Below are 14396 nucleotides of genomic sequence, written 5' to 3'. Positions count from 1 at the left end.
GAATAAATTTGTATCAATCATTTAATCCAGAAAATTGTATTAAAAAAAATTTAACTTATATAAGAGTGATATTTGTGAATTTCAAAACGTGCTGCAAAATCGTTACAGCACTATCAATTGTTGTTCTGTTTTTTTTTTTTTTTCTTTTTTTGTTTAATGCGAACATCTGAAACTTCATGCATCCGGCAACTAAAATAGAATTTCCAGAATAAGCCTCATTTAATCTTTTAAATTTTTGATAGCTATGGTTATCTTGACGTGTGTGGGGGACAATTGCGGCGGTCAGATCAAAGAATATAGAGGGGAGTATATTCTTTGGTCAGATGACCCACCTAACTCATCTCAAACCAGCAAAAGGCATTGTGAGGAGAAAGTGAAAGGAACACCTGTCACTATGGTCAAGGTTAGAATGATTTTAAAAGGCTAAAGGGTTATCTTTTTGGTTCTAGGAAAAAAAGGTACCGGAAAAAAAAGGTACGGAGAAAAAGGTACGGAAAAAAAGGTCCCGGAAAAAAAAGGTACCTGGAAAAAAAGGTCCCGGAAAAAAAGGTCCACGGAAAAAAAGGTCCACGGAAAAAAAGGTACCTGTGTGGGGAAAATTCTGTAGGGGAAAATATTTGAAATGAGAAGATTAGATTGAAGCGCATTTTGCTGTTCCGTGCATGTTTTTTTTTTCGTGTCGCGCGCTTTTAACTAATTAAAAAGGACCAATACTTTCACCTCCAATCACGAATAAACATCCAACACATAAATTCTCCCAACTTCCCCGATTGGCTACTTTAAGCCTCACATTAGCAACTTCTTCGCAAAATATAATTTAAAATAGAAAATAACACATTCTTCACTTAAAAAAATTAACAAGAAAAAAAGTAAAACATTATTGAAAAATTTAAATAGTATCTTCCCGCTTTAAAAAATAATCAAAGAAGAATAAATAAATGAAATAAAATTTTAAAAAAAAAGCGTAATACAACCAGCGCATAAGTCACCCCCCCCATACACCTTCTCCTTACCACAATGATCTAATCTGAATTATTACAGATAAAAAGAATATTCATTGAAACAGCGAGAAGCATGCATGTTGCCCAGAAAGCGAGAGGGGAAATATCCCTACAGATTTTCCCTATGAAGGTACCTTTTTTACCGGGACCTTTTTTTCCGGGACCTTTTTTTCCAGGGACCCTTTTTTCCGTACCTTTTTTTCCAGGGACCTTTTTTACCGGGACCTTTTTTTCCGTACCTTTTTTTCCGGGACCTTTTTTTTCGTCTACCATCTTTTTGAATGTATGTTTTGACGCCTTTTAAAACAAACAAGTCATGAATTTTGTATCCATATGGACAGAAAAAGAGTTTACTACGTTATACTTTGTAATGTGTGGAATGATATTAACATCGTAATTTGGCGAATCGACATTGAACATCGGGGAACAATTGCATATCATTTGTAATAATGGTTACAGCAAGTGTTGCTTATTTTTATTTCTTACCCTAATGGCTGTTCAACGACGGATATATATATGTAGAAAAAAAAGAGGAGGTTTGAGCTGCGATGGCTCAGGGGATAGAGCGTTCAAATTTCGATGAGGTGAACCGCGTTCGAATCCCAGCTGTGGCTGGTCGATACGAACCTATAGTCGGCTTGCAACGACCGCTAGCTAACGGGAAATATCCTCAGTGGTAGACGGATCATGGGTTAGAGTCTCTTTGTCATCAGGCTAACCGTGGGTGATTTTCGATGTTTCCCTCACCCTGTAACGCAAATGAGGGTCAATTCCGTCAAAGAAGTCCTCCACGAGGGCAAATTTGCTCTCTCGGCAGTAATATGTAAGCAGTTGCAAGGAACTAAGTTGCTTCATTAGGTGTTGTTATTTAACCGTTTTAGGTAGAAATGGTTAATAACGATTTTTCTCACTGTTAAAGGATTCATTACCATTTTATCGGTCATTTGATTGTTTTGTTTAAATATGATAAAATAACGATTAAATAGATTGTTATTTAGTCATTTTTTCTGAGACATTTCCAACAGTGTAAGAGAATTTAGTTTCTGAGTATTTTAAGAAACAATTATTTGGGGAGAATCGGGTAGCCTCGCCCACTTAAAGAGTATTGCTTATATTTCTGCATAATATTGAGTAACAATCAATATTTTTGTATGTTTCTATTGTTTTATCATCTAATTAAATAATGCAAAAAGAATAAACCAAAAAAAGAGTAGTTTAACTTAAAAAAATAGAAATTAAAAAAAAACATGCTTTTCAGCTCTTTTCAAAATGTGTCGGGTAGCCCCGCCCAGTTACAAAAATTATGTTTCTTGATTGTTTTTTCAGGTGTAAATGAAAATAACCTATGTATTGACAATAGATAAACCTCAATTATCATTTTTATTACAAAATTATTTTATTTATTACATATTTATATACTTTTAGTGAATTCTATCATTTAATAACAACAATATTTGTTGTTAAATATGCATATCACATTCAAATTTGAAGCAATAAAGATAATCTTTGCAACCGTATATTTATCGACGAAATAAAATTGGGCGATGATACCCGATATTCATGTGAGCGGGGTTACCCGAAATCCAATTTTTTTGTAAATTTGCAATTACTCAAACAATTTTTTACCTACAAACTTCTTTCTTTGTGCAAATTAAACTTAAGACTACATACTTTAATGCTGCATGTATAGAAAAAATTATTTTTTTAGTATTAAAATAAAGTTTAATCGAAACTTTCAACCAATTTTTCTTAATTTCATGACTACTGTACTCAACATATTTTCAAAACTATTGTTTGCCATGTTACCAGCTGCATAAATACTTGAAACTTTTAAAATAATCTTTTTTTAATATAACAATTAATGTCCGGTGGCCCATTGACTTGAAAAAATATTCTATACATATGAAATTGACAGTGGGCGGGGGTACCCGACACTCCCCTACTTATTCAAATTTTCATAATTATTTTAGGAAAAGCAATATTGATTCTCAGAAAAACTTTCCAGGTGATTACTACTTAAAATATATATGTGGTGAATTCTATTTGACTTTGAAGTGCTTTTTTACTATACGCCATCTAGAAAGTTAAAAAAATACTGCTTTAATAGCCATCACATTTTTTTTTTTTTTTTTTTTTTTTTTTTTTTTTGCAAATTTTATTATTTGATTACAAATTTCGTTATTTGAACAGCAAAAGACTTAGATATCACACAATTTATTCTTATCGGGTATCAAGTCAATTAGAACGAAACATTTTCGAAAAAATGTTAAAAAATAAAAATCCCTTCAAAAAATAAAATGTTTAATGTCAATTTTAAACAAGATAAATAAATACATCAATAGAAAGTTTCAGGAAACACGATTGTGTGTTACTATTTTATACAAAGGAGACAAGAAAAATATCGACTTTCTGGAAGACTTGAATACAGGGTAGATGGAAAAAAAGGTCCTGGAAAAAAAGGTACGGAAAAAAAGGTACCGGTAAAAAAGGTCCCTGGAAAAAAAGGTACGGAAAAAAGGGTCCCTGGAAAAAAAGGTCCCTGAAAAAAAGGTCCCGGAAAAAAAGGTCCCGGTATAAAAGGTACCTTCATTGGGAAAATCTCTAGGGATATTTCCCCTCTCGCTTTCTGGGCAGCATGAATGCTTCTCGCTGTTTCAATGAATATTCTTTTTATCTGTAATAATTCAGATTAGATCATTGAGGTAAGGAGAAGGGTAAGGGGGGGGGGACTTATGGGCTGGTATGGGCCTCTAAGGTAGTATTACGCTTTTTTTTTTAAATTTTATTTCATTTATTTATTCTACTTTGATTATTTTTCAAAGCGGGAAGATACTATTTAAATTTTTGAATAATGTTTTACTTTTTTTTTGTTAATTTTTTTAAGTGAAAAATGTGTTATTTTCTATTTTAAATTATATTTTGTGAAGAAGTTGCTAATGTGAGGCTTAAAGTAGCCAATCGGGGAAGTTGGGAGAATTTATGTGTTGGATGTTTATTCGTGATTGGAGGTGAAAGTATTGGTCCTTTTTAATTAGTTGAAAACGCGCGACACGAAAAAAAAATAATAAATCTATTCTATTTAAAATCTAAATTATCAGGTGATACACTATACAGCTTTATTGTTTCTACGCGACTGAAACCGGTTTGCACTTGTCTACGTTCGTGTATCAATGGGTTAAATTAGACGATGCATAAATACGACACTTGGATAAAGTATACGATATATTATATAAATATAGAATATTTATTATATCAATATATTACAATAATTAGACCAAATTATTAGACACACTGTAGTGTTTTAATAATGACATGTTTGCACGAGTTTATATCCAATACTTTTATATTTAAACATACAATGTAATGGGCTTTTATTCAGGAGATTTTTTATATACTTCCTATTTTCATTAATATATTATTTCTTAACGTATTGCGTTACAATCTTAATTTATTGATACACGAACATAAACAAGTACAGATAGGTTTCAGTCACGTAAAAACAATAAAACTGTATAGTATCATTGGATAACTAAGATTTTACATAGAATCCTATAGTGCGTCAAATTATATTGCTTAGGAACTATATGTTAGTTATAAGAAAATAGATAACTCATACTTTCAAGTTAATAATACTATAATTTTCCATAAATTTGCTTGCAGTGATGTCTTGTTCTGTTTTCAGTGGTCTCTCAGTTAGACCCTTCCCCCCCAACGTAATCGTAAAACATAAATAGTGTTCGATCATCATTTTAATGTACACTCAGAGCTTTTACAAAATTTTATTATTAATTGAATTAATTTCATATTAATGTTTATTTTAATATTGCTAATTAATTAAATTTTATATTGTTTATAATTAATTAATTAAAATTTATATTAATGTTTCTGTTATTAGTTATAGGAAAATAACTAACTCATATTTTCAAGTTAATAATATTGCAATTATTCATAAATTTGTATGCTTTGATATCTTGATTTGTTTTCAGTGGTCTTTCAGTCAGCCTCCTGCACCCCCCCCCCACGAGATCATGAAACATAAACAAAAACAGCTCCCCCCTCCCACCTATTGAGCAAGATTCGGCAAGATTTTTAGTTTATTATTGAAATAAATAAATTTATATAGCGCTTCTAAGGGACATATTCCTAATTTATGTAGTTTTCATAATACGGGGTATACAGTAGATTTTACAAGTTAAGTGCATTAAATGCTATAAAAAAAGTTTCAAAATGGTTATCTTTAATTTTGATGTATAAAAATTTAAGCGTCAGTACTATTTTTAACTTTTGTTTCATGTTTATAATAATGTCTTATTTAATTTAGAATTTGTTACATATTTTTAACCTACATTTATTTTTTTTCTTTAGTTATGGAAAGGCATGAATTGTTTTAAAACGTTCAGAAATGAATTTTTAATCTATAATTAGATTGTATTTATCAATGCTAATGTCTGTTTATTAAATTATATCTGATGATTAAATTTGTAGTTATTGTAAACTTTGTTTGCTTAAGATTTTCTGATTATTGCTGTTAATTCTCATAAGCTTTAGTTTTTAACTATTAAATAGGAATAAATTATGTAACTAACTTATTTAATATGTATACATATAGTTAAATCTGCACAGAGTTTTAGTTTAAACTCAGATTTATTTTGACTTGAGATTTTTTTCTTGTTTGTTGAACGTAACATTCAAGTCACCATTATCCAAATTTATTTTTAATTTCATAATACTAATACCTACAGTTTAATTGGTTGTAAATATGTTTTAAGACCTGTCAACTCTCAAACTTTTGTTTAAGTTTCATATAATTTTTTATTTCCTATCATTAAGTAATTTTACCAATAAATTTGACCTATTATAAAAGCTTGTATCTTAAATGTTTTATAATTTTCACTAATTTATCTGACTTTATTCATGCTCCTGAAATAACTTTTTAATTTGTTTTAAAGTTTTCATAATTATTTACAATTAATAAGTTGTCTCAATATTATTAAAAAAAATTTATTTAATATAATATACATATTTTAAGAAAAATTAAACATAAATTAGAAATAACATTTTCCAAATAATAAAATTCACAAATTTCCAATTTCCAGATTATAAATACAAATTATATGGTAAATATTAAACACAAATTCTCCCAATCATATATACGAAAAGTTTTCATAATCATTTACAATTAATAAGCTACTCCAATTAATATCATAAAAAGAGATTAACATAATATTAATATATGCAACACTTTTTCTTGCCATTTCAGTGGTTAAATTCGACTCTATATTAATATATTCAAAGATTTAGTTGACCCACTTTTAACTACATGAGAAACGCCATATTGTTTGCTCCGTTCAAAGTAAAGTTTGGAACGAGGAGAGCTAGTGACGTCGTTGATGACGTAGGAGACAATATGACTTGCTGTTGCCCCCGTGCACAGGGTGGTCAAGATGGGGACGTAGTCGGAAACAACAACACCCATAGGGTCAACGAGAAGGAAGCAGAACAGTTGGGATTCTGTGACTTCATTGAAGGTCAGACAGGTGCTTTTTCTCGAAACCAGAAGCCGCTATGTGACGTCAATTGAGGGGTAACGTCACTTGAGGGGCGTAGACGGAAGCAACACCACCCATAGGGACATCGGAGGGTGAGCAAATGGGGTTATCTGACGTCAATGAAGGTCAAAAAGGTCAACACAGGTGCCCTCTCTCGAAAATGTGGTCAGAAGCGTTAAACAAGAAGCCGCTATGTGACGTCACATTAGTCTTGACATTACATCAGGGATGACGTCACATTAGGTAACTAACCGCCAATTATAAATATTTGCCATTGAACAACAGCTTTGCTTGCCGTCAGCTAGGCTATTCTTTATATCTATAATTTAATAAATTTTAAGCACATACAGTGCCAAAATGTAAAGGTAATAATAACAATGGGCCAAAGATTTATAAATTCCACAAAAATGAATTTATAAACTTTTTAATCTTCGCCTTTGATAAGGGATAAGGAATAAAAAAAATTATTCTGAGTGGTTTTTATGGAATGCACTGTATAGAAAAGTATCAGAAATTTTTTTTACAAATAAAATTCCAGAACTCATTCAATTTGATTGAGTAGTTAGTTTTTTTGATTTGAATGATTCAAATCTAAAAAACTAACTTCTTAATGATTAAGGGTTTAAAATATCACCAGAACAATTATTTTTTATAAATAAAATTAAAATAAACGCCTTTTCAGTTGCATGACGTCCACACTTTAAGGAAAGTCAATTAATTTTCAAAAATTAGTTATGAGGCTCAAATTTTTTTAAAATTTCAATAATTTTTTAGATTTTTAAAGTTGCTTTCAGTAATATTTTTGGTTTAGAGAAGATAGGACTATGGTTTTTGCAGTATATCTGCGTATTCATTTGCTAGTATATCAATTATAAATATTCCCTAAATTCAAAATTAAAAAGACAAAAATTCACAAAAATATCCAATGCAGATAATATAAATAACATGATGCAAAAATTTTGATTTTCAAAATGCTTATTTAATGCACAATTTTATTTAAAGCTGATTCTGAAAAAAAAAAATTACCTTAAAGTTCATCAGCAGAAAAACGCAACATTTGTCAATTAGCAGCTAAAACCGAGTAACTTTTATTTTTTAATATTCGCTTTTGCAGACTTTAGAGTAAGCTTCTTAACTACATAATAAAAGAAGACGTCTTTAAAAATTACAAATGTTTTGGGTTCTGTTTATTGTTTGTTAGCGGATATTCAGGGATGAGATTGACAAAAAGGCAAAAAAGCTGAAGTTCCACGCGAATAAATCTTACGTGAGTGCAATAGTTTAATAATGAATTCCGGACAATTTAAGATAATAAATAACTATGTGTTGATATAAAATTGTGTACTAATTTATTAATATATGAATGATTACATCGATACTTAGCATTTAGAAAAAAGTAAAATTACCAATTCAAAAAATAAAGTTAGAAATTATATTTTCTTCAGTTCACACAAAGGAGGCAATTATTACTTGAAAATCTGATAAGTTTAGCACATTAAACTACTGAGAATATACATTTACGTTCCTTTTCTTTAAATAAATACTATTACGTGATTTATATTGATCTTGGATTTTAAAATCGCGTGAATATGAATCGCGATAATGGATTTTGAAATCGCGTAAATATGGAACTCGATATTAGATTTCAAAAATCCATATCATGCTGTGTAACTTTTAGATCGCGTAAATACGAATCACAATGCATAAGTTTTAAACATCATATAAATACGAAAATTAATGTTTGATATTACAACCGCAGAAATGAATCACACATTGAATTTTAAACTTGTGTGAATACGAACCGCTACATAGGATTTTAAAAGCGTGTAAATACGAATCGCTACATTGAATTTTTAAATATCGTAATAAGAATCTCAAAGTACGATATTTAATTCGCGTGAATAAGAATCGCAACGTGTAACTTTTAAATTAGGTAAATGCGAGAATCGATGTTTGATATTAAAATAACGTGAATAAGAATCAAGAAATTAGCAGATTCAGGGCTCTGGATTCATATGAAGCCTGTTTATATTGTTTTTGTTTAGCCATAATTAATAAAAATTTACAAGATTAATTGAGTGGACAAATAAATATTTTCACCACATATCAACCTTTTCTTCTCTTTTTTTACACACGCCACTTTTTTTCAACGTAGAAGAAGGGACGTCTGAATTACGAAAATACGAGCAATCTGGCGGGCGGGTAAAAATGCGAAAAATCTTTTAAGATACTTTCTGCACATAAAAGTAGGGTTGGAAACTATGTAGTTTAAATTTTCTGTTTTGATTTGAAAAACAGAAATAAATATAATTATTTTATTTCAAGGACTGAATTTTTAGAAAAATCTCAATATTATTAAAAAAAGTGAAACTTTTAGAGAATTGGTGTTTTTAATAAAAAAAAATTTAAAAAAATAAAAAATAAACGTTGAAATTCAAGAGATTAAAGTGAAAGAGGCGGAAATCCGCTAAAAAGAGGAAAAATCTCATCCCTGTGATATTATAATGTACGTTAAACAAGGCATTCATACTTATATAAAACGAACGGTCGCGAAGTAAAACAAATTTAAACTTCATTTGTAATGTAAATATATTTTTGAATTCGGGCCAAATAAATCCTCCAAATTAAATTTCCAATATCCTTAAGAGGTTGAAACTTTTATTATTTAAGAAACTGGTAAAATAAACAATTTAGTTTTTATTTTTTCTAAATAAAAAAAAAATTATAATAACAATGTCGATTGGCATTTGAAGCTTATTCATTCATAATGATAGTATATTATTATCTGATTCAAATTGCATAAATATTTTACTTGAATGCAGAAAAATTCTTGTGCATTCAGTGATAATAAGAAAAGTCATTATTTGTTGTTTTGGGTAAAAATTTTAAATTAATTCCAATGAAAATGTTGTTTAAGCTTCATATAGCATAATTCTATCTTACACACAAATTGCTTTAGCGAATCTTATGAAGTAGTAAATGATTTTTTGTGATATAAAAATTAATTATTAGATTTCATAATTTAATTTTAAGGCTTCGAATATAGGCAAAAGTATTGAAAAATAATTTATTTCTTACATTAAATTTTCAAATAATTTCAAACACACTAGAAAAAAATTTATTTCTTTATAAGTATAAATTATAGAGTTTTGAGCATTTATTCGGAAAAATTTACTGGTTTTTCCAGAAAAAATAAAACTTTTTCACATGCACGTTTTTCTGATGTTTGCATGCTACTTAGAGACCCTAGGGATTTTTTTTTTCTGTTGAAGATATAACAGTCATTGAACAGCCGACCCAATTTATTGTACACGGCTACTAATGTTCAACTCCGTATCCTCGTAATTTGTACCCGATCCAGAAGACAAGGGAATTTCTGGATCAAGAATTGGGCGAAATTTGCCTTTTTGGAGGACTTTTTTGATGGAACTGACCTGCATTTGCTTTTCAGGGAGAGGAAAGCATCGACAACCTCCACACAGTTAGCCTGACGACAAGGGGACACTAATTCATGATCTGTCTACCACTGAGGGTATTGTACGCCAGCACTGTGGTCAGTGCCAGTAGGGTGCGGGATTCGAATCAACCAGTCATCGCCGGGATTGAACCCGGATTAAATTACTGGGAGGCGAGTGCTCTATCTCATGAAGCGCCACTGGTCTCTGTTGAAGATAGAACTTTAAGGTAATTTTTTTTTTTCATCATCAGCCTAAAATAAAATTGTGCAATTTATAAGCGTTTTGAAAATCATAATTTTTACAGTATGTTATTATCTGCATTAGATATTATTGCGAATTTTATTTCTTTTTAATTCTTCATTCAAGGAGCAATAGATAATGGACAACGACTGAATGTTGAAAAATAAATTGAATGAACTGGGCAGCTCACATTTTAAGAAGGAATGATGACTCAAATTTAAAGAAAATCCTATTACGCAAATCCCTAACGAACAAAAAAAGAGGTAGGCCCAGGCTGAGATGGCTGGATTTAGTTGAGACTGATTTCCTTACTCTAAAGGAGAAAAACTGGCGAACAAGTGTCAAAAGTAGAGAGAAGTGGATTCGAATTCAAAGGAAGGCACTGGCCCACACTGGGCTGTCTAGCCAGATATGATGATGATGATGGAATGTTGAAGAACGAAGTGGAGGAAGAAAAATTTCAACTTCAACTTAGAATAATTAAAAAAATAATAACAACATCAATAGCATTTTTCTATGAACGTTCTTTGATCATTTCTCTAGGTATAATAGCTGCCAATTCTACTGGATGCCAGTTTCTCCTGGTCTATTGTTTTAATTAAAATTCTCCTGATTTCCAAAAATTGTGTAAATAAGTATTACTAATTTAAATTAAAAAAGTATTATTAATTTAAATTAAATAAGTATTACTAATACATAATGAAGCGAATCTCGTCTATAGAAATCAGTACATAACTTTTTTTTGTTTTAGAATGCTCTGTTTGAAATGCTTTTTTTGTTTTGTTTTCATTCAGAACTCTATTTTTAAATTAGTAATTAAAAAATCTCTTAACTATCTTTGATGAATTAAATGTCTATTAATTTTCGAAGTTATAAGCTAACATAATTCAGAACACATTAGGCATTTTTAATTTCTATCATGACTGGATGATGTTGCAGTTTTTCTATTTTGATTACCATAAAAATCCCTAAAATTTCCTATGCGTAAAATATTTAGTAGATTATGTAGTAATTGTAATGAAAATTATATTACTTCGTAAAATCTTCTGGATTTTTTCCTATCCATGTTGGCTGTTACGCATAAATCTCATAATTTTTTAGTTATTGTGAGAATCAAGATCCCCAGAAAGCAGGGTTAGCCTTCGATTACAGCAACTGATTACAGATAATTACAGCTATGTAATCAATTACTTGTAATCACTATTACAAGTAATCAAATGACCCCAGTCATGAACCAACAATAGAACATGTCATCGTTAATTTTTACTAATCAACTTTTAACGTTAATTTTTACTAATCATTTTGAAATTTTATCTACTTTTGATTTTAGATTTTATTGATTTCTAGCCAGACTTTTACTTTTAGACATTTACACTTAGGACTTTTAGCTTTCACTGATTTTAGTTTTGAGATTTTTTTATCTCCTGTTTCCTTATTATTATAATAATTTAATTCTCGACATTAACACCGGCGCTATTGGATTTCATTGCCTTTAAAACATGTTTTCATTTGTCAAATGTTATAGTTATTCCACTTTTAACTGATCCCCACCACTGTCATTTGGCAAAATTTTACTGTAATTTTAGTTTTTAGAGAAATTTTTTAATGCAATAATTTAACTTTTATCTCCGTATACCCCCCTGGGGTGGGTCGGAGTTCAACCTATCTTACAAGTAATCAAAATTTTTGATTACATCAGAGTAGAGAGAAAATATAATCGATTACATTTCTCAATTACAGTAATCAATTACTTGTAATCATGATTACAAAGTTTGATTACAGTTGTAATCATGATTACATAGTCGATTACAGTAATCAATTACTTGTAATCATGCTTACAACTTTCAAAAAATTTTGATTACATCTGTAATCATGATTCCAAGTAGTTGCGATTACAAGTAATCACAACAAAAACGATTACGAGTAATCTGGCTTGCACCGAACATAGTGTTGACGTGAAATATCCTCAGTGATAGACGGACCATCATGGGTTAAAGTCCCTTTGCCATCAATCTAACCATTGGAGATTCTCGTGGACCATATGACGCAAATGCGCAAATCCTCCACGAAGGCAAATTTCTCCCAATACTCTATCTAGGAGTTCCCTTGTCTTCTAAATTGGGTTCAAAATTACAAGACTGCGGACATGAACATTAGTTGTCGTAAACCCAGAAATTGGATCGGCTGTTCAACAACAGTTATAATTGTAATGCTTAATATATGAAGTTAAAGCTGATTATTGCTTAACATTAAAGAAAACTGAACACAACACAGATAATAAGCACGTGAATAAAATCACAATAACGCTATTTCAATTTTCTAACTTTGTTAGGAATTGTAAATGGGCAAATAAATTGAATAGTGAAAATAAAATAGTTTAATAAAGTAGTTAAAAATTTTAAGCCTTTTTTTAAAATTTGTTTGGTTCATAGTAGTACTGTTTGCATACATTAATGTAGTACATAGCCTGTATTAATAATACGTAATAAATTATTTTTATGATGTATCAAATAAAACAAAATTCGGTTAATATTAAATAATTATGATATATGAAATCTTAATTATCAGGTGATACTATATAGCATTATTGTTCTTACGCGACTGCTTACAATTGCTTACGTTAGTGTATCAATGGGTTAAATTAGACGATATTTAATATAAATTTGACGATATATGATATAAATATAGCATATTTATTATATCAAGTATATAAGTATGTTATAAAAATTAGACCAAATTATTAGACACACTGTAGTTTTTTTATACATGTTTTGCACGAGTTTATATGCAATACTTTTGCATTTAAGCATACATGTAATGGGTTTCTATACAAGCGATTTTTTATTTATACTTCCTATTTGTATTTATTTTTAACATATTGCATTACAATGTTAACCCATTGATGCACGAACATAAACAAGTGTAAAACGGTTTCAGTCGCGTAGAAACAATAAAGCTGTATAGTATCACATGATAATTCAGATTTAACATGGAATCTTACAGTGTGTCTGATAACTTGGCCTGGACTGTCATTGGTTTCTCTTAATTTCTGATGTAACCAGCTTCTTTTTAGTGGGGAATATGAGCTGTATGCAAATGATTAATTAATGTGGCTTTCCAGTAGCAAAGAGGCCATTGGATTTGTTCCAAAATAAAAATGGATACCTGATACTCGTGCATTTTTTTCCCAGCAAAATAAAAGTCAAATAAAGGTGTAATACTTAATAATGTCATTCATGTGTTTTGAAACAAAACAAAATAAAATGAATTTTTGTAAATATGCCTTACAATATTGTGGAATCGTGCCAACCGTTGGGAGCGACCTCCCGTGAGCCTGGCGTCCCGGCAGGCTTTCATATGAATACATCATTGTCCGCCAGATTTCAATGTCAATATGAAGTTGAAATATATACTGGATTGTGTACACTGTAATTTAAAGTACAAAAGTGAATGTTATCTGTGTAGTAGAAGAGGTTTGCACCTGGCAGCACTCACACGATGCTTCTACTCCCTCTTATTTCTTATTTTCAAGGCTAACATTCGATATTCAATTAGTTTTTATGCTTAGTTATGATATTTGTATAGTCTTTTTTTTTTAATAACACTCAGTGAATTACATAGTATTTCATATAAAATAAAATAAAAAGATGCCTGGGAAAAAATATATATCGGCGGTAATATTATTCCGGCAAAAAGAGTACCGCTATAGGTTAAACTTCAACTGAGACATATTTTTGTTTTAATTTTATGTTTTTGAAATAGTTTTATGGTTAAAAAAAAATAAAGCTATCACTCCTATAAAAATGAGAGTTAAAAGGGTTACATTTTAGCGCAGTTTTTATACAATTGTGTAAAATAATCTCGAAACAAGAAGTGATACCTCAATTATAAAAGTTAACTGTTTCCGATTTAAAGGAAACTTTTTCTCCTTTTTCCCTTACAAGCATCAAATTATGAGTTATTTATTATAAGAGATTCAGTTTCATTAACAGAAAGAGAATTTTATGATTTTATAAACAAAACAATTAAAGAAGTTACAAGACACACTCATTTTTTTTTTTTTTTTTTTTTTTTTTTTTTTTTTTTTTTTTTTTTTTTTTTTTTTTTTTTTTTTTTTTTTTTTTTTTTTTTTTTTTTTTTTTTTTTTT

Source organism: Parasteatoda tepidariorum, chromosome 5, assembly GCF_043381705.1.
Source record: "Parasteatoda tepidariorum isolate YZ-2023 chromosome 5, CAS_Ptep_4.0, whole genome shotgun sequence".
Taxonomy (NCBI): Eukaryota; Metazoa; Arthropoda; class Arachnida; order Araneae; family Theridiidae; genus Parasteatoda; species Parasteatoda tepidariorum.
The sequence above is the reverse complement of the archived record's forward strand: the minus strand, read 5'-3'. Positions refer to the sequence as shown.